At 45.2% G+C, this 17,595-nt stretch overlaps 1 pseudogene; it reads right to left on the bottom strand.

Moving 5' to 3' along the window:
* Positions 1 to 13,534: 13,534 nt before the first annotated feature.
* On the bottom strand, positions 13,535 to 16,825 carry LOC136480086 (malate dehydrogenase, cytoplasmic-like; annotated as a pseudogene).
* Between the last annotated feature and the right edge of the window lie 770 nt (positions 16,826 to 17,595).

Genomic DNA, 17,595 nt, shown 5'->3' with positions numbered 1-17,595 from the left:
TCTCCAACCACAACATGCGCTGGTGAGGATGGCTCCTCCATCCTTGTGGACTAGTGTAGCACTACAACGAGGATTAGGCCATGATGACGCTGTAGAAAAGCTTGGCCGCGTGCATGGCCAAGCGGCGGCACACGGTGCGCTGTGGCGGGGCTCTCTATTTCGGCTAGCCAGTGGTGAGAGAGGAGTCTCCATCTAGCCTACTGGATCTAGGTCACAAGGATGTGTAGAGGCGACTAAGAGTAGGGACTGGAGTGACCCCGAGATGGCTGGCCACGGTGAGCTCAAGCTCACGGCCATGGCAGGAGTGGCTGTGTGTTCCCGCACGACCGTGCAGTAACATCTAAATTAGTTCATGTCTAAGCATATGGACCACAAAGCAGCTATAGACCAGAGAAGAGAAGGATAGGAGGTGCTGTGGAATGGCGTGGCTACGGTGAGCCAAGCGCGCGGTGGCGCTCCGGTGATCGCACGGTGGCGGCAAAGAAAAATGCGCCCTTACCCTGGCTCGGCAAGTGGGGCTAGCGGGTCGGGGTGGAAGAGGTGACGATGGCAGAGCTGCTGGCGAGCTGGATTGGGTGGTGGTGCAACGAGGGCGGCGAGCGAGCACGACAGAGCGACGGCGATGGCGCAGTGGCGTGGTGCTCCACTTTGCTCTCGTGTGGGTGAGAGAGAGCGGGGTGCGAGGGTGAAATGGAGCGAGCAGCAGTGGCGTGCGCCTTATCCCTCCGCACTGGCCCTACCATCTAGGCCGGCATCAGTGTACGACCACCATGCGGCACACCTGGCCTACTCCAGGTCGGCCACTAACACCGGCATCAAAATGGCAACAGGCCCTGATGAACACGACTAACAGAGCAATTTCACGCGATCATTACTCCTAAACCGTTTGTCCTTTACAAAAACTTCTTTAACAAGAATTGTAAAGCTACACGAGATCTACAACTTTGATTAAATGAGTTCACTCTAGATCGGCCTAGTTTACAAAATACAGTGCATCAAACACAGGTTCATTGAAACGGTAAACCAGCTCAAGACTTAGAAAAATTTCAAAGTCAAAAATAGTAATTCTATTGCTACTTGTGGACTGTTTTTGAGCATGCTATGCACTAAATTAGGTCTTGACCCAAAAATAAAAGTTGTTACTCAAGTCCAGTACTACAACTTTGCTTAGGGGTGCACTACCATGCAAACACTCTATGCTATAGTTCAACTTAGGTCAATCATGCAACTTGAAAATGATAGCTTACCAAATTGGTCCAAGTCATGAATACCAAAGTTGTTCCAATTGACATTCTAAACATGTTAAAGGTAATCCTAGGGTCCCACAAGCATTTTATACATTGGTCACATGCAAACCCTAGCATATGTAAAGCATTTAGTAATAAACACATGTGATTTAAGCAATCATAGAGATAAAATTTGAGATGCTCTTGCTCATGAATGATCAATGATGCTTGTGCTCATGCAATGCCAATGCCAAATGCATGCTTAACACCTAGGGTGTTACAATAACCCTGGGGTGTCTCAAGGCATCGATTAGTTAGCAGGCCCTGCGGCCCGCAACATATCAGCTAGCGAAGGCCCGAATGACCGAGGCCTAGCTAAGCCAAGCAAACTAGGCCAGGTGCTAAGGCCAGGGTCAGCCATGACCCCTTCCTCTTGCCATAGCCACATGATGTTCGAAAGGAGCGCGACCTCTCCCCCGTCATGACCCCCAAAAGGAATAGGGAGAGGTCGAGCCTAGCCAAGCGTGCCTGCTCTAAAAAGAATAGGCATGCCGCACTAATCCCGCAAGGACCGAGGGGACAGCAGTCACCTCGGCCCTATCAAACGCCATCCCTGTGCCACGCTGCACAGACAAGACAACACCACACGACAGTGACAATCGGTACAGAGCCCACCGTTCAACTAAGGACTGATAAGACATGGGTACGATCCCACCCGCTATGGGATAAGATCCATGATGAGAGCCTTGACTCAGAGGCCATCCAGACTGGTGGGAACCACGACCCCAACAATTGGGATCGTGGCCCTTGGGGCGACTACCAACTCTGGTACAATGCCCCAAGAAACTAGGAGACGATGACGAAGACCACGACAGAGACCACATCGCACAGGACAATTGGCGAACCACCAACGTGCCTACAGTGCTACCATAGCTAGCACAGTAGCAGCACGCCAAACCATGCCGCGACATGGCCACAAGACCATGATGACAACCACGCCTAGACGTGTACCTCAAGACGACATACCTTGCAAGCCAAGTTAGATAGGCCCTCCCTCAGCCTCACGACCCTTCGGTCGGGAAAACCTACTGCTTTGTATATGTCGTGGCCCTGAACTCTATATAAGGGCAGCCAGAGCACCCTCTCCAGACACATTCACATCCTCAACCATTTCATTCATTCTTCATTGTAGTAGGGCTCCTGAAGCTTCTCTTCAGGAAGCCCATCTCCTAGCTCTAGCTCTTCTTCCTCTTCCACCATTCTTGCACCCCCCCATTGTAAGAACTTTAGAGCATTCAAGCAAGAAACACGCACTCGATCATCTCTAAGATTGGACATAGGACTCTAGCCTGAACCAATATAAATCCTTATGTCTTTTGGATGCTACCATTATCTTCCTAGAGCAGCACAACAATCGCATAAATTTACTAGTCCAGTTTACAAAACATCGACAAGTGATGATCTGGAATTATTTTTCTTATGTAATAATTGTTGTCCATGTGGTAGAATCAGCATAGGCCACATGGTCAAATAAAAATTTAACACATAGATGAACTAGTGCATGACATGTGGAAGAGCCAGGACAAAACATGTGGGATGTGGGGCCAATAAAAATTTGAGACATGGAAGAAACATGTCAAGCCATGTTGCCAAATTAAAAAATGACATGTGGGTGGTCCAGAACATGACACGATGTCCACTAAAAAGCTAGGAAATTGGCTTACAACATCGTGACGTGTGATCAAATAAGAAATTAACACGTGAAATATCCCGATCATGCCACGTGGGCCAATAAAAGCACGACACTTACCATGTCACCTCCCAATCCTATAGTCAGTCCATCTCCAATGGCATCGGCCACATCATCAGCTTGCGTGGCCACCGCCTACTAGGCATACAAAAATAGTTCTATGATAGTCATTTTTCGTCATAGATCAAGCCACTCCTATGAGACCAATATGATGCTCCATTTTCTACAAACTGAATTTCATCACTAATTCATCACAAAAGGGGTCTTTATGATGAATAGCACTTCTACCGTGACAAAAAGTTGTTTGTCATGTATGTTCACATCCCTACCAGTGAAAATATGATCCTAATAGACACTAATTGCTCTAGCTCTAGTACACCCAAGCAAACCCCCTACACAATCTTAGTAGCAATGGTTCTAATCTATATCACAATACTACACAAGAGCTACTAGCTACACTAGAGACATAAACCTAGCTACTAAACTAAACAACAAGCATTACTTTAGTGATCTACTCAAACAACTACCACATACAAGCAAGATATGAATGTAAATACAAGTGTTAGTAGTAGTAGAAAACCACCAAGGGAAAGAGATGAACACAAGATTTATCCCCGTGATTTGGTTGCTTGCTAGCAACCTACGTCCACATTGTGGCAAGTCTCTAAGTGATTATTTGCTCGCTAACTAGCCACTCAAGCTAGACTAATGACTTGGGTGCTGCAAGAATCAAGCACAAGGAGCACTCCAACTAGCCACAAGCATTCCACTGGATTTTTTCTTCGCGATCACCCACAGGGATGAGCACAAGAGCCCCTTGCCACAATCTTGATCAGAGGTGGTAATAGTCACCAACAACCCCTCAACGATCTCGATACCACTAAGCCATCTAGGTGCCAACAACCATTAAGAGTAACAAGAAACCCAAGGCTCAATCGATGAACTAGTACCACTAGATGCAAATCAACAAAGCAAATGCACTAGATTTCTTCCGATCTCACTTTGGATCAATCACAAGCCAGAAGTCAGAAGATGAGTGGGGAGGTGTTCTTGGAGGCTCGCACAAGTGCTAGAATGCTTAGAATGCCAAGAGCTCTCACCAAGAGTCGTCCAAGACAAATATAATCTCCACCAAAACTAGTCGTGCGAAAAGATCCTGGTGGGCTATCTACGTAGGCACTAGATTGGTTCGATGCCCACTGAACCAGCACCATTGAATCAATCTGGATCAAATCGGAAGGCTCAGATTGGATCTAGGATTTAAAACCCGCTAACCATAGTCCGGTGCTCACTCAGCCTAACCACTAGACTAATTTGGTGGTTGTCCCATGCATGGCTCCAATCAAACTAATTATGACGTCTCAAAACATGTAATTGGAAGCGTCAAACATTTTCTCTTCTTCCAAGGAGAAATTGTTGGGGCTTCCCCTGTGCGACGTGATAACTATTCATAATTGTCAACCATAGGACCACCTTAACACACCACTACCTATAATTCGTTACATCAAACACATTTAGCTTAAGACTAGCAGCAAACTAGACACCGAAAAGTGTCTCTTATCAAAATTTTAGATTATTAGATAATTTGGTAAATTTAGGCATAATTTAATCCAAAAATTAATAAAAGATTTGTGACAACAAGAATATACATATGTTATCTACTCGTTGTTCCGACAATAAACATATTGATATATGAACAAAACAACAACAATATTATACCCTGAGGCGGGACCAGTGCCATAGACACAGGCGGCTACCATTCTCACTATTTGACATAGTGAACTACTTGAAGTAGTGGACCATAGTTGATGCGAGATGATGTTCAAAGTGCAGTTCTGCGAACGGCCTCCAGAAAATAGTCGTTCACACTAATTGTGGGGATGTAGTCATTCACTAGTCACCGGGGAGTACTCATGCGTAATCGCTAGTCGTGAAGAAGATCACTCCACAAAAACTTAATCTTTCTGCAGATCCGAGCAGGTGTCATAGATGAGTGGCGGTTCTGGGAGGGCTTGCTCTTTCAATAGCTGTGTGCAAAGGTGATGGAACAAAGAAAACCGAGCAAAACAGCAACAACAAAGAAGGTGGAGGCTGGTGCAGTACACGTCACACTCGTGCCGCACTCATGCCATGGCACGACATGGCTTGGCGCACGTGGGTAGTCGGTCTTTCGTCTCTCTCAACTTTATAATAGGTATACAAACTGATGAGGACATGACACCCATGCATATGACCATGTTTGGTGCATGGTATGGAGGGTAGGAGGCCAGCAAGGGTGTCCAAGTCAAGAAAGAGGTTCGAGGCTAATTCGGTTCGAGTCCCCGAGGTGGAGGCCCAAAGCAACTCAAGTTCGAGTCTGTCTCAGCCTCCAGGACCAGTCTGCCTTAAACTGGTCACCCAGGACGCATTCGGACTCCGTTTTTGATGATCCACATATGGTTGGAAAGCTAATTTGATAAGGAAGCCAGTCCAAGTGGTCTCACATCAAAATACCTTCGGAATCAACAGGAATCGTTGAAACAAGTTAGCATCCAGAATCGTTGAAACAGGAACCGTTGGACCGTGTATCGTGTTTGGGCCCATTAGGGGGCGCGTCCAGGGGGGTGACGCCCAAGACTCTATAAATAGCAGCCATCGCTCTCCTTAGAGTTTGGGTTTTGTTTAGTTCTTAATTTCCTTGTAAAACAGACATCGTTTTGCTGCAATTGTGCCGCCAAGGCTGCTTGCTGTGAACCAGGGCCCCAGTTCTTGATCTTGTTCGCCTGTGGCATTTAGTCCTTTCGAATAAAGACTTGAACTCCTTCTCATGATCATAAGCCTCATATTTATTGGCAATTTCAGATTGCGTTCATTCCATTCTTGCTTGTGTTCTCGATCCGCTTGCAGAAAAGCCTTCTCGGCGAGGTCAATCGCGTTCGCGTGGTTGATAACCAACGGAGCAGTGGTGTAACAGTTGTGGGGGTCCGAAATCAATCTTGGTTCGAAGCCTAGATCGTGAACGTCGAGTCTCCACCAATCGACGCTATCATACCTTTCGGAAGATCGGGTGGTATCAGAGACCTTGTTGCCCGTTAGGTATAACTTTGTTTTTCCCTTTAGATTGTTACTGTTTTTGCATTACCTACAGTCCACAAAAAGCTAAAAAAATATACACCGCCACATATTCCCTGTCCTATAGCCTCATTGTGCCATGCAATTTCGTCTCTGTGTCACGTGGTTGAGTTTGTGCCCTAGGTCAAGCTCTGGTTGCTGGTTTTAGATCGTTTTTTAGTCCAGTTTGTGTTTTTCGCTTTGTTTTTCATCATAATCCGTGAACACTTTCAAGTCTTGTTGTGTTTCCTTTATATCCATCAAACCCTAGTCCACGCCATCTAATTTGTTATACTTATTTTCTCTGTTTCTATCAAATCCTTGCTGCCGTGACTAATTTTGCGTGCATTGTTCCCGTTTTGTCTTCTAATTCGGAGTTAGTTCGTAAAACTGGTCTAATTTTCGCATAGGAACTCGGATTTCGACGTTCCATATATCTAAATCGATCAGAAAAAAAATTCGGATCCGTCCATCCCTCGCATTGTTAGGGTCAGAGATTTTTATTTTGGTCAAAAACTGGTCACAAGATCCTCTTTTTGTAGTCACAAGTTTTTTGTCGATTTTGAGCACGTCTTCTAAAATTTCCACAGGCCACGACTTTCACTTGTTTAAGCTCATATTTTCTGTGGTTACTTCTTTTATGCTCCTAAGTGAATAAAAAATATCAAAAAATAAAAAGAAAAAGTCAAAGAATCCCAAAAAACAACGACAGCCCAAAAATAGAGAAAAAAGAGGGGAAAAAGTAGAACAATATCTAGAGGAGCACATAGAGAGCGTCATTTGAGTTATATTTGCGTGTGCTGATTTCTGCCTTGTTCCTAATCATATTCTTGCTGTTCACATCACTTGATGCATCTGGTACTTGGAACGTGAGTAGGCCAGCAACTAAGACAAGTACTTGGGATACTTATTCAGCTTTGCTATTCAGTTGCGAATTTTGCTATTCCTTGCTACTATATTGTGCCTGCCCAAGCTCCACTTTCTTCTAACCAAGTACAGGTTCGCCTTGCAACTATTACACTCAAGCTACGACGGTATCACAGTCACCGACCGATTGCACCGCCTGTTGCTTTGGTAAGAACACTTGTAAGACCGTGGTAAGACGCTTGAGAGTTGAGTGCCTTGTTTTTCCTTATCGACAACCTAAGTAGTTGATAAGGATAATACTTTTGTGTTGTCTTTTGCTATCTTCTAACAATGACAGGTTGTTCGTATCCACCAACTTATGATGGTATAGGTGCTAATGAGTACATGGAGTGGGAAATTGCCATCGATAACATTTTTGCTACTCACTTTATGTGTCCAAGGAGGAAGGTAAAAATGCAGCTAGTGTTTTACGACATTCTGCTTTATCTTAGTGGGAGTCTTTAGATCCTTCTGATAAACCTCAAACTTGGAATGATATGAAACTTCTTATGCGAGAAACCTTTGTTAATCCACCTCCTGTTTTGACTTCATATGATGAGGTGCACCATTTAGAGGAAGAGTCTGTTGTTATTCCTCTTGCTATGACTAACCTTCTGTAGGATAATGTACATAAGCGAGAGGATGACATGAAAGAAAATGAGGAGCTCACAACCTCATATGCAAATTCGGAACCATCACTTCACAATGCACCTATTACTCCTGCTGAAAACACATGTAATGCCCATGGTGCCACACTCACAGAAGGTGAAAATTATCTTAATGTACTAAATGTTTTCACAAACCATGCTATCATAGAGCAATTGTTAGTGGAACCCTCTCTTGATTTATCTTTGTCCCATGATAATTTGCTTGATGTTCCTTGTGATAGAGATGCATTGGTTGATGATGCTTCAGTTTTACATGTTTTGGAACCAGTCACTTGTGCTAAAAATAAACATGTTATTCATATTGCTACTAAAACTGATGAGCTCAAACTGTTGTCTTCTTTACATACTTTGGGTTACATTGAATTTGATGTTTTGTGTAACCTAGATTGTTTGGAGGACAACCCTTTTAAATATGTTGATTTGCCTTGGTTTTCTAAACACACATATCATGTTATTAGCAAATATAACAACAAGGGACAATATATGATACATCGAGTATACATTCGTAGTAATATGAATTTTCCTTTTGTTGTACAAGATTATGATCATTTAGAGGACAGTCATAATAATACAAACATTTTCTCATGTTCCTCAAAGAAACAAGTTCACTTCCAATAAGGGGAACATTGTTGGTTGCTACCTATGTCTGCTAGACCATCTATTCCTGCATTGTCTTTGGTTAGTTCTAATCTTTTGCAGGATAGTGTTGACATACATCGTGTGCATTCGGATCATGGAGTCTACATGCTTGCTGAAATTTTTATGCGAGATGACATGCTAGAAACTTGGAAACATGGTCACGTTCCTTCTCACAATTATTTCAGTTCCATTTGTCTTCGCAACCCCGTTCTCCTTTATGTTGTGCAGGATCAGTTTCAAGCACAATCGACGCCGAGGACGGCTTTTCGTCAAGAAGGGGAGGATGATGAGGACATGACACACATGCATATGACCATGTTTGGTGCATGGTATGGAGGGGTAGAAGGCCAGCAAGGGTGTCCAAGTCAAAAAGGAGGTCCGAGGCTAATTCGGTTCGAGTCCCTGAGGTGGAGGCCCAAAGCAACTCAAGTTCGAGTCTGTCTCGACCTCCAGGACCAGTCTGCCTTAAACTGGTCACCCAGGACGCATCCAGACTCCGTTTTTTATGATCCACATATGGTTGGAAAGCTAATTTGATAAGGAAGCCAGTCCAAGTGGTCTCACATCAAAATACTTTTAGAATCAACAGGAATCGTCGAAACAAGTTAGCATCCAGAATCTACCAGGGTGCTACGACACCGTCTTTTGGTCCGTTAGACCGTGTATCGTGTTTGGGCCCATTAGGGGGTGCGTCCAGGGAGGGTGATGCCCAAGACTCTATAAATAGCAGCCGTCGCTCTCCTTAGGGTTTGAGTTTTGTTTAGTTCTTGATTTCCTTATGAAACATACATCGTTTTGCTGCAACTGTGCCGCCAAGACTGCTTGCTGTGAACCAGGGCCCCAGTTCTTGATCTTATTCGCCTGTGGCGATTAGTCCTTTCGAATAAAGACTTGAACTCCTTCTCGTTATTAGAAGCCTCATATTTATTTGTAATTTCAGATTGTGTTCATCCCGTTCTTGCTTGTGTTCTCGATTTGCTTGTAGGAAAGCCTTCTCGGTGAGGTCAATCGCGTTCGCGTGGTTGATAACCAACGGAGCAGTGGTGTAACGGTTGCGGGGGTCCGAATCAATCTTGGTTCGAAGCCTAGATCGTGAACATCGAGTCTCCACCAATCGACGCTATCGTACCTTTCGGAAGATCAAGATCGGGCCTAGTCTACATCACAAACAAATCACCTATTTGAGTTGAGTCGATATTTAGTCAAAATCCTTATAAGACCAAGATTTTAATGCACATAAAATTTAATATTGCACTTAAGATTTATTTGATTTTAATTTTGTTAAAACAGGACATACCCAATTAAAATCCAACACATAGTGCAATTGTTGTAAACGATTTGTTTGTATATTTTATATGGAAAAGCGCACCAGAGGATACCAAAGAATACTACTACACCCATCTAGAATTTCTCCAACGGTCCTACTCGCTGAGACGTTCTTTAAAAGTTTAGCGTATATATTCTTTTGGTTCCAATAGTAATATAAGAAAAAATTCCATGTTTTTTTTTTCAGTGTCACATAATTCCACGTCCAAACGGGCTTTAACCGGACCACATCACATGGAAATGGAGTAATGGACTGGATGCGGCCTCTACACTAACACTACTAAACCTAGCGTAGTTTTTTGGGTCCTTCTACAGTTTCAACACGAGCTCAATCTGCAGGCCTATGGTTAAGCACCATTTTTATGACTGGATGTTGGTTCAGGCTACCGTGCAACCATTTTTATCACTGATCAGGAGCCTGAAATAATTGCAGTACACCACTTGCATTGTGCCTGAAATGCCAATTTGCAAAAGAGGTCTGGCAGGGAATGAAAAACTAGGCGGGGGACCCGATCAGAATACCAACTGATGAAGACACTTCGATGGAGCAGTGGTGAACTGGTGGTCCTCTTCGCTGCACGGACTGACTGACAGTCGGACAGACCAAGCAGGCACAAAGAACCATAGCTTATGTATACCAGAAATGGCGCTTAGAGGAGATCGACAGGCCTGTGGACGCGGGACACGCTTGGGTGTAGAAGTTTGGTTTCTTTGCGTAATTAGTCTTATAATATCAGTCATCAAGTATATAACGATTGGATTGTTTTACCTCTTAAATGGTATGACAACTCTCCTATCGAATTGTTAAAAAAAAGGAGATTATATAGGATTGTTTTACATAGGTAACTGGCGTTATGATTATACAGGACAGTTTCACCTCTTATAATATCAGTCATCTAAGTATGCAACGATTGTTTTACCAGAATATACAATAGCCACTGCTGCCCGCGCTTCGCTGCGGGTGATGTGCTTGATATAGGAAAATTTTTGAGAAATATGGCTCATATGTCTAATATGTTTTCTCATCGTGTTGGTACGGAAGGTTGGTCTCAATATTGTAAACGAACATAGAGGTTGGTTGTCATTACATGGTGCCTATTCTAGGCCAACAAATCAATGACATGTTAGTGGAAAGAAGTATTTGATGGAGTTGGGCTCAAGCAACTAACACACCTAGATTTAAAGCACAACATTGGGTAGGATTACATTATAGGTGGAAATAGCAAAAACTACAACATAGGTACTCCTAATGCGAGGGTTTACAAAAAAGTGAATTAGGATCCACTCCCTTTAGGCGAAACTACAACACGTATCGAACAACTACGGACGACAACAACGGCAAGAGTACAATACAGGAGGGCAGCGACGAAAAGCACTACTACTACGGGTACAGCATATCAAGGCAACTAATCTACCTTAGAACCACGCATCTTTATTCCTGTGCTCGGCGGATTCTTCTACCGCCGTGGCTATGGATCTGCAACTTCTCGTGGCAATGGTTGAGTGAGAGGAACCAAGGGTTCTGCTTCTAACACTTCTGAAGGTGAAGGTGCTGGCGGTTCTGCATCACCGGTTCTCCTTCCTTCAGACGGGTGGATAGGGATCCCCTCCAAGATCGGGGCATCCTGCCTTTCATCAACCAACGTCCTCCGCTTGGCCCTAGTGAACAGATAGGCCTCACCCAGCTGATGAGCATGCCGATCTTCGGCCTCCTTTAGAGCTTCTGACATGGCAGTCTCCCGGCTCTCAGCAGTTGTAGCACTGGCATGCGCTTCGGCAAGCTGCACCTGGAGCATCCGAGTGAAGATCTCGGCTTCTTCGGTGCGCTGGAGGCACGCCCTCAGCTCCAAGGCTTGTCGGTCATACTGCTCATCCAGAGCAAGCAGGTACGTGGTCAAGTGCACCAAGGTAGGACTATCTTCTTGCGCATCCCACCCTTGCAAAGCCTCCATGCGAGCCCTCCATGCCCGTCGATTCCTATCCAAGGGTGGAAAGAACCTCATGGGGGTACGGGCAATGGGCTCTTCATAGAGCTGGCAAAGGTATCGCAAGGCTTTGCGGGCCACAACCTGGTAGGTGTCGGTGAAGCTAAACCCGGTTGCGGTCACACTCCAAGCTTTGGTGATGTCGGGGAGCTCTTCACTCTTCCCAATGTAGACGGTAACCTCACACCGATCGGTGTCATGCTTCTCATACTCATGGCCCTCATACTCGGGACGATCTTTGACTCCGAGCTTTTGTAGGGTGGCATGCAGGATTCTAGGAAAACCCTCAACGTTCAGGCAGTAACTACTAACCCAGGCTCCTGCCATTTCTAGCGGTGGCTACAAAGAAGGGCTGAGCAAAAAGCTTGCTCAAAGGGAAAACCTAAGCGAGCTAAAGCGCGCCGAGTGGTGGTACCAATGGCTAAGCCAAGCTCTGCTTATAAAGGCGGAGCGGTCTGTGGGCCTGGCGCGGTTCACTTAGAACTGATGAAGATCACTACTTTTCGTCTTTGTCCTACAAGCATGTGTACTGCTTTTGTTTTCCCTTTCCATTTTAGCTTTAGTCAGTGCTTCCGTGGAGGCTTCCAATTGTTCAGTGTCCATAGCTAACAGACCTAGAGATTGTTGAATTCTATATACATTCATTTTTCATGGGCGCATGCATCTTATGTCTTATCATAGTCGTATCCATCCTGGCTACTAAACATGTCTGCTTATTAAACATGTCAGTAGTACTGTGGTTCTTTACTTAGCAAATTGTGTTCTTGGTATGGGTAAAGGACATTGAAGTGTTAGTATTTTTGTGGGGATGGGTGCTAGTTGGCCTGAAGCCACTGCTGGTTTAAAGGCGTGCATGCATGCACTGCTGCTGTCGTTGGCCCACTTTTGACGTATTCTCGTAGAGAAAGGACAAGCCATTAAATTTTACCTTCTCACAAGGAGACAAGAATGGGTACAGCTGGGGCACCGGCCATGCATGCAAAGCAAGCAAGGCCCCAGTAGCATGCACATACGCGTACTCGCATGCATGCCGACCACCATGCTAATTAGGCACCTACCATACAGACACACCGTCCGTCTATTAGATGCATGGATGCATGTGTAAGTACAAATGTTCCTGCATGGTCGGTTGATTGTTTTTATCTGATGGTAAAGAGGAGAGGCATTAAATGTGTCCACCTGCCCGACTTATTTTTATGTGATGGTAGCATGGAGGGAATACATTAAATGTGTCTACCTGCTTTCGACCCACCATGCGTAGGCGAAGATGTCCAGTGCTTTTAAATTTACCGAGTAAATTTCTGGATACCTTAGAAAATGGCCTCGGACACTGCTCATCTCGTGCGCGCAAAAATCTTGTCGCTTTCCTTTTATTGGTCTCCGCGCCAGACTCAATGGTGGCTTGCGCCAAGACCAATGACCACTCTACCACTGCAATCACTGGCTCCGATGGCGAAGGACCCGATGCGCGTTCTTTTATTACGAGAGAAAAACACTGTTATTTTACTGAAATAGTATGATGGCTAAGTTCTAAGTTCAAACGAACAGGGCGTTCGGTAACATTCCCGCAAGAACGTGTGCCACAAGACCGCTCGCCTAGGCGAACATTTCCGCAAGAACATGTGTGGTTTGCCACAAGACCGCGACAGTTGTCATGTGCCGGGACAGAAAACAGAGCAGGGACACTCCCAGCAATAAAGCATCCGTTTAAAACACAATGAATTTGCAACAGGAAACTAAAAACAGAAACCGTACAATCAGAGAGAAAAAATCAATGCAACCCAGAAAGGGTCTAACAGTAAACCTAAGGATAGTTAGGCACCAGGAAAGCAACAAAACTATGCTACCACTTCCCCGTCGTCAAGCGGTTCAATAGCAAGTTTTCAATAAATGTCCTTCAAGTCATCAGGCAAAAAAGGAGCTACAAGCTTCATACACACTGGGCGAAGCCAGCAACACGCGTACACTGCGACGTGCAGCAGCCCTAAGTGAGAATCTATGAATGAAGATTGAGTTTCTTTTATTCAAAACATAGGGGTAGCAATTGCTCTCAGGGGTATGGTAGAATTTACTCGAGGCATGAGTAAGCAAGCGGCTTCTCCTCCGATAGCTCTTGGGCAGTGGCATCCAGCTTCTTCCTTGAGAACTCATCAATCGGGAGGCCTACATGATACAACATCAGGCAACTTACAAGGTTTAAACTTAAATTTCTTGGAAGCCAGGTGCATTGTAATCTATGATAAAAACACTTATGTTTGAAATTTGGTGTTGGGAAGATGATAGCTTATTAGATTATGATAAAACATGTTAGCGTGGTATAGCATAGGCCCTGTATGCATAAACTTATTAGCTGCAATAACTGGTGGGAGTCAGCTTGGGCCTAAGTGGTTGGATATTCAAGCTCAGTCAAACTGTGGACTATAATCTGGATTGTTTGGATCAGCTCAAGATCTTTTAGCACCTTTCCATTAGCTCTATTTGATTAAGAAAACGGGCCATAATCACTTACTACTGAGTAGGATGGCAAGTTTTTATTGAAATCCTTTAGACACCAAGAGCTATGGAAGAAACTGCAACATCTAGCCATCTATGAAAAAAAACTACAACGAACAAAGGCCCCCAAACAGTTGTGTCAAGTCTTCCTTTCAACACTACAACAATCATACCTTGAACGATTTTCCATTCACCACCACTGCATGTTACTGGGAATGAGTAAATAAGTCGAGAAGGAACACCGTATGAGCAATCAGAGTACACACCCATGGAAACAAATGTTCCCTACAATAAAAAAATTGAAGGTGTTGATACAAGTTCATATTTAAAACTGAAAGAATCGAAAGACGCAAAGAACTGAAGCTGACCTCAGGGGTTCCAAGAACCCAATCACAAATGTGGTCACAAGCAGAGCTAGCAGCTGAGAGAGCACTGGAGAGCTTTCTTGCTTTGATGATTGCAGCACCACGCTGTTGGACAGTTGTGATGAATTTGCCATTAAGCCTGTTAGAACAAAGGGAGAAACCATTAGTTCCCGACCTGGCAGGAAAATAATAAACAGTAATATCCAAGTATTTTTGGCATTTCTGATTTACCACTCATCATCAGCAACAAGCTCACGAATAGGCTTCTCCCCAGCGGAAGTCTTCACTGTGGCATGGTTAACATCAGGGTACTGAGTGGATGAGTGGTTACCCTAGATGATAACATTCTTCACATCACTAACTTGGACACTAAGTCTCTCAGAAATCTGGCCAAGAGCCCTGTTGTGGTCTAGACGGGTCAGGCAAGTAACGTTCTTCTCAGGAATAGATGGAGCAAATTCTTTCAAGATAAGAGCATTGGTGTTTGCTAGGTTGGCCACCACCAGAACCTACAGAGCACAGAACGGGTATTGAAAAATCTACAGATGAAAACAGCAAAGAAACATAATGAACCAGACATGGCTTCTCAGGAAACTAAGGGTACATAATAACTGAAATTCAGATCATTTGATTTGATTTAATATATGTTGAGGCTACTTGTTAAGGCATACAATGACAGAAAAAGCTCATAAAACAGGGCAGGTCCATTTTATAATGGCCATATATAATACACCATTTATGTACATCACCATTGACCACCCAGATGAGTAGCTAAATCAAGTGCATGATGACAGGATAACCACTTACATGACTGAATTGAGTGATCGGCAGCACTATTAGCACCAAAATGACCAAATTTAGTGCATGATGACTTAGCCTGCTACAAAAAATTGGATGGTAGCCAATACCTTGCAGTTAGGGGCCGCATGGGCTTCAAGGGCAGATGCTTGGGCTTTGTAGATTGAAACATTTTTCGACATAACATCTTTCCTTTCCATTCCCTCCTTCATGGGGAATCCACCAACCATGACGGCCACATTCACACGAGTGCAGGCTTCCACAACATCAGTTGTTGCGACAACTCCTATAGTTTACCAAACGTTTATACATCAGCAAGGCAGCAAGAACAATTCACATATAGAAGACAGAAGAGGCAGTACTCTCTGAATTAGCACATCAGCTTACGCTTTAGAAGAGGAAATGCAGCATCAACCAACTCCATCTTAACACCATTAAGGGCTTCAGCTGCTGGCGGAATGTCAAGCATGTGCAGAATAACAGGTTGGTCTGCACCAAGCATAACTCCCCTAGCAATCATGGGAACAAGAGCATATAAAATTTGTCCTATCGAACGAAAAAACAAATTAGCTTACATTGCCTTCCAAAAATTAGAGAAAGATCAGTTTAAAATGCCCCCTTGTACAAGTTGTTTTACTGTGGTAACAGTGAGAGAATGGAATCGTAATATGAAGTCAGCCCTAAAGTTGCAAATCAGTATGGTTCAGTGCTAACCTCTGAGAACAAAAATATACTCAACCACAGACTATTTCCTCTCGATTTCCAGTACAGCAAGCAATTTTATCAGATAATATTGGGCAAGTTCACTAAGTGCAGCTAGCGAGTTAACTGGATCAAGTGGCTACCACGAGGATCTACCCATCAAGCCCAACCACCGATCAGATCAGCTAGCACCGCGGATCGGCTCAACTTTACTAGTTGAACAAGGACAGTGACAGTGAGCTCTTCGACTGGTCAAATCTACGTCAACCCTAACGCCCTAAACAACATCAGATCAAGCAACAAAAGCAGAGATCTAGCGAGTTAACACACTCTAAACCCCACAGGATCGAATCGGGCTCAGGCGGACCAGGCCAGATCCGAGCAAGGACCAGACGACAACGGATACTACGCAGATCGAGAAGGAAGGAGGGTTCAACACCGTACCTGCGGCGCCAGTGACGAGCACGCGCGTCGGGTCCTTCGCCATCGGAGAGAGGCAAAGAGAGAGGAGGTCGAGAGTAGAGAGAGAGGGCCGAAGGAGGCTGAGGGGAAAAACTCACCTGTGGCGGTGCGCCGCCCGCGCAGGGACCTGAAGTGGCCGGCTCGCCCGTCGCCGCTCCGGAGCCGCCAGCGTCGGGGGAGGAGAAGAAGAGGACGCCCGCTGCCGCTCCGGGGACGGCCCGCGTCGGGGTAGGAGAGGAAGAGGGTGAGGTACCGCCAGATCCAGGCGCCGAGTTTTGTCGCCGCCGCCGCCGACAGCGAGGAAGAGGCAGCTAGGGTTTCGTCGAGCACACGCAGACCGACAGGACGAGGCAGCGTCGGGGGAGAGCAGGGGCTCGGACGCCGCCGCGGCCACCAGCGTTGGACGGCGCACCATGGCGCCGTGCCGGGGGACGCCGCTGCGGCGCGCACAGGGTGCAGGGAGCCTCGGCGGTCACGACGAGGAGAGAGGGAGAGAGCGAGAGCGCGGAGAGGAGAGAGACGAGGGGAGGAGCGGAGCTGCTGCCGCCTGCCATTTTTTAGCCCAGCTCTGCAAAGCAAACAAGGCCCAGCAGCATGCATGCACGTGTACTTGCATGCGTGCCGACCACTAGTTAGGCACCCACCGTTCTCTGCTACGCGCCACCGTCCATTTGCGTGCCCGTCCATTTGCGTGCCCGTCCATTTGCGTGCCGGGTACCATCAGCAGAAAGCCGTACTTCATTTAATGCGTTCAGTTGCTTCATCTATCTACTATCGAACGCACAGAGGAAGACCAGTTGTGACGCGCTCCATCTGAGCCGTGGAATTTCGATCTAACGCACCAACTAAAAAGAACATACGTGGACACCCTAGAAGGCCGCCGATTCAGCGCGCCATATATCTTTAATGTGTACCGTTTCGGACTTTAGTGAAATATAAATATATAAAGATATCTACATAAATAGTTGTATATGATATATTTATATATAACTTTATCCATAATCATTCTAGAAGTATATAGAGCTACATACGTTAAGATAATATATGGTTCAATAAGTTTATTAAATTGCACATCAAACAAGGGGTTACTTGACTTTATTTGGTAGGTGACAATACGACCGAAATGCCAGAAATGACTAGTATTGCCGCTGGAACGACCCGTATAGACTAGTATTGAGACCGATA

Source organism: Miscanthus floridulus, chromosome 9 (assembly GCF_019320115.1).
Source record: "Miscanthus floridulus cultivar M001 chromosome 9, ASM1932011v1, whole genome shotgun sequence".
Classification (NCBI taxonomy): Eukaryota; Viridiplantae; Streptophyta; class Magnoliopsida; order Poales; family Poaceae; genus Miscanthus; species Miscanthus floridulus.
This window is presented reverse-complemented; position numbering and strand designations above follow the sequence as displayed.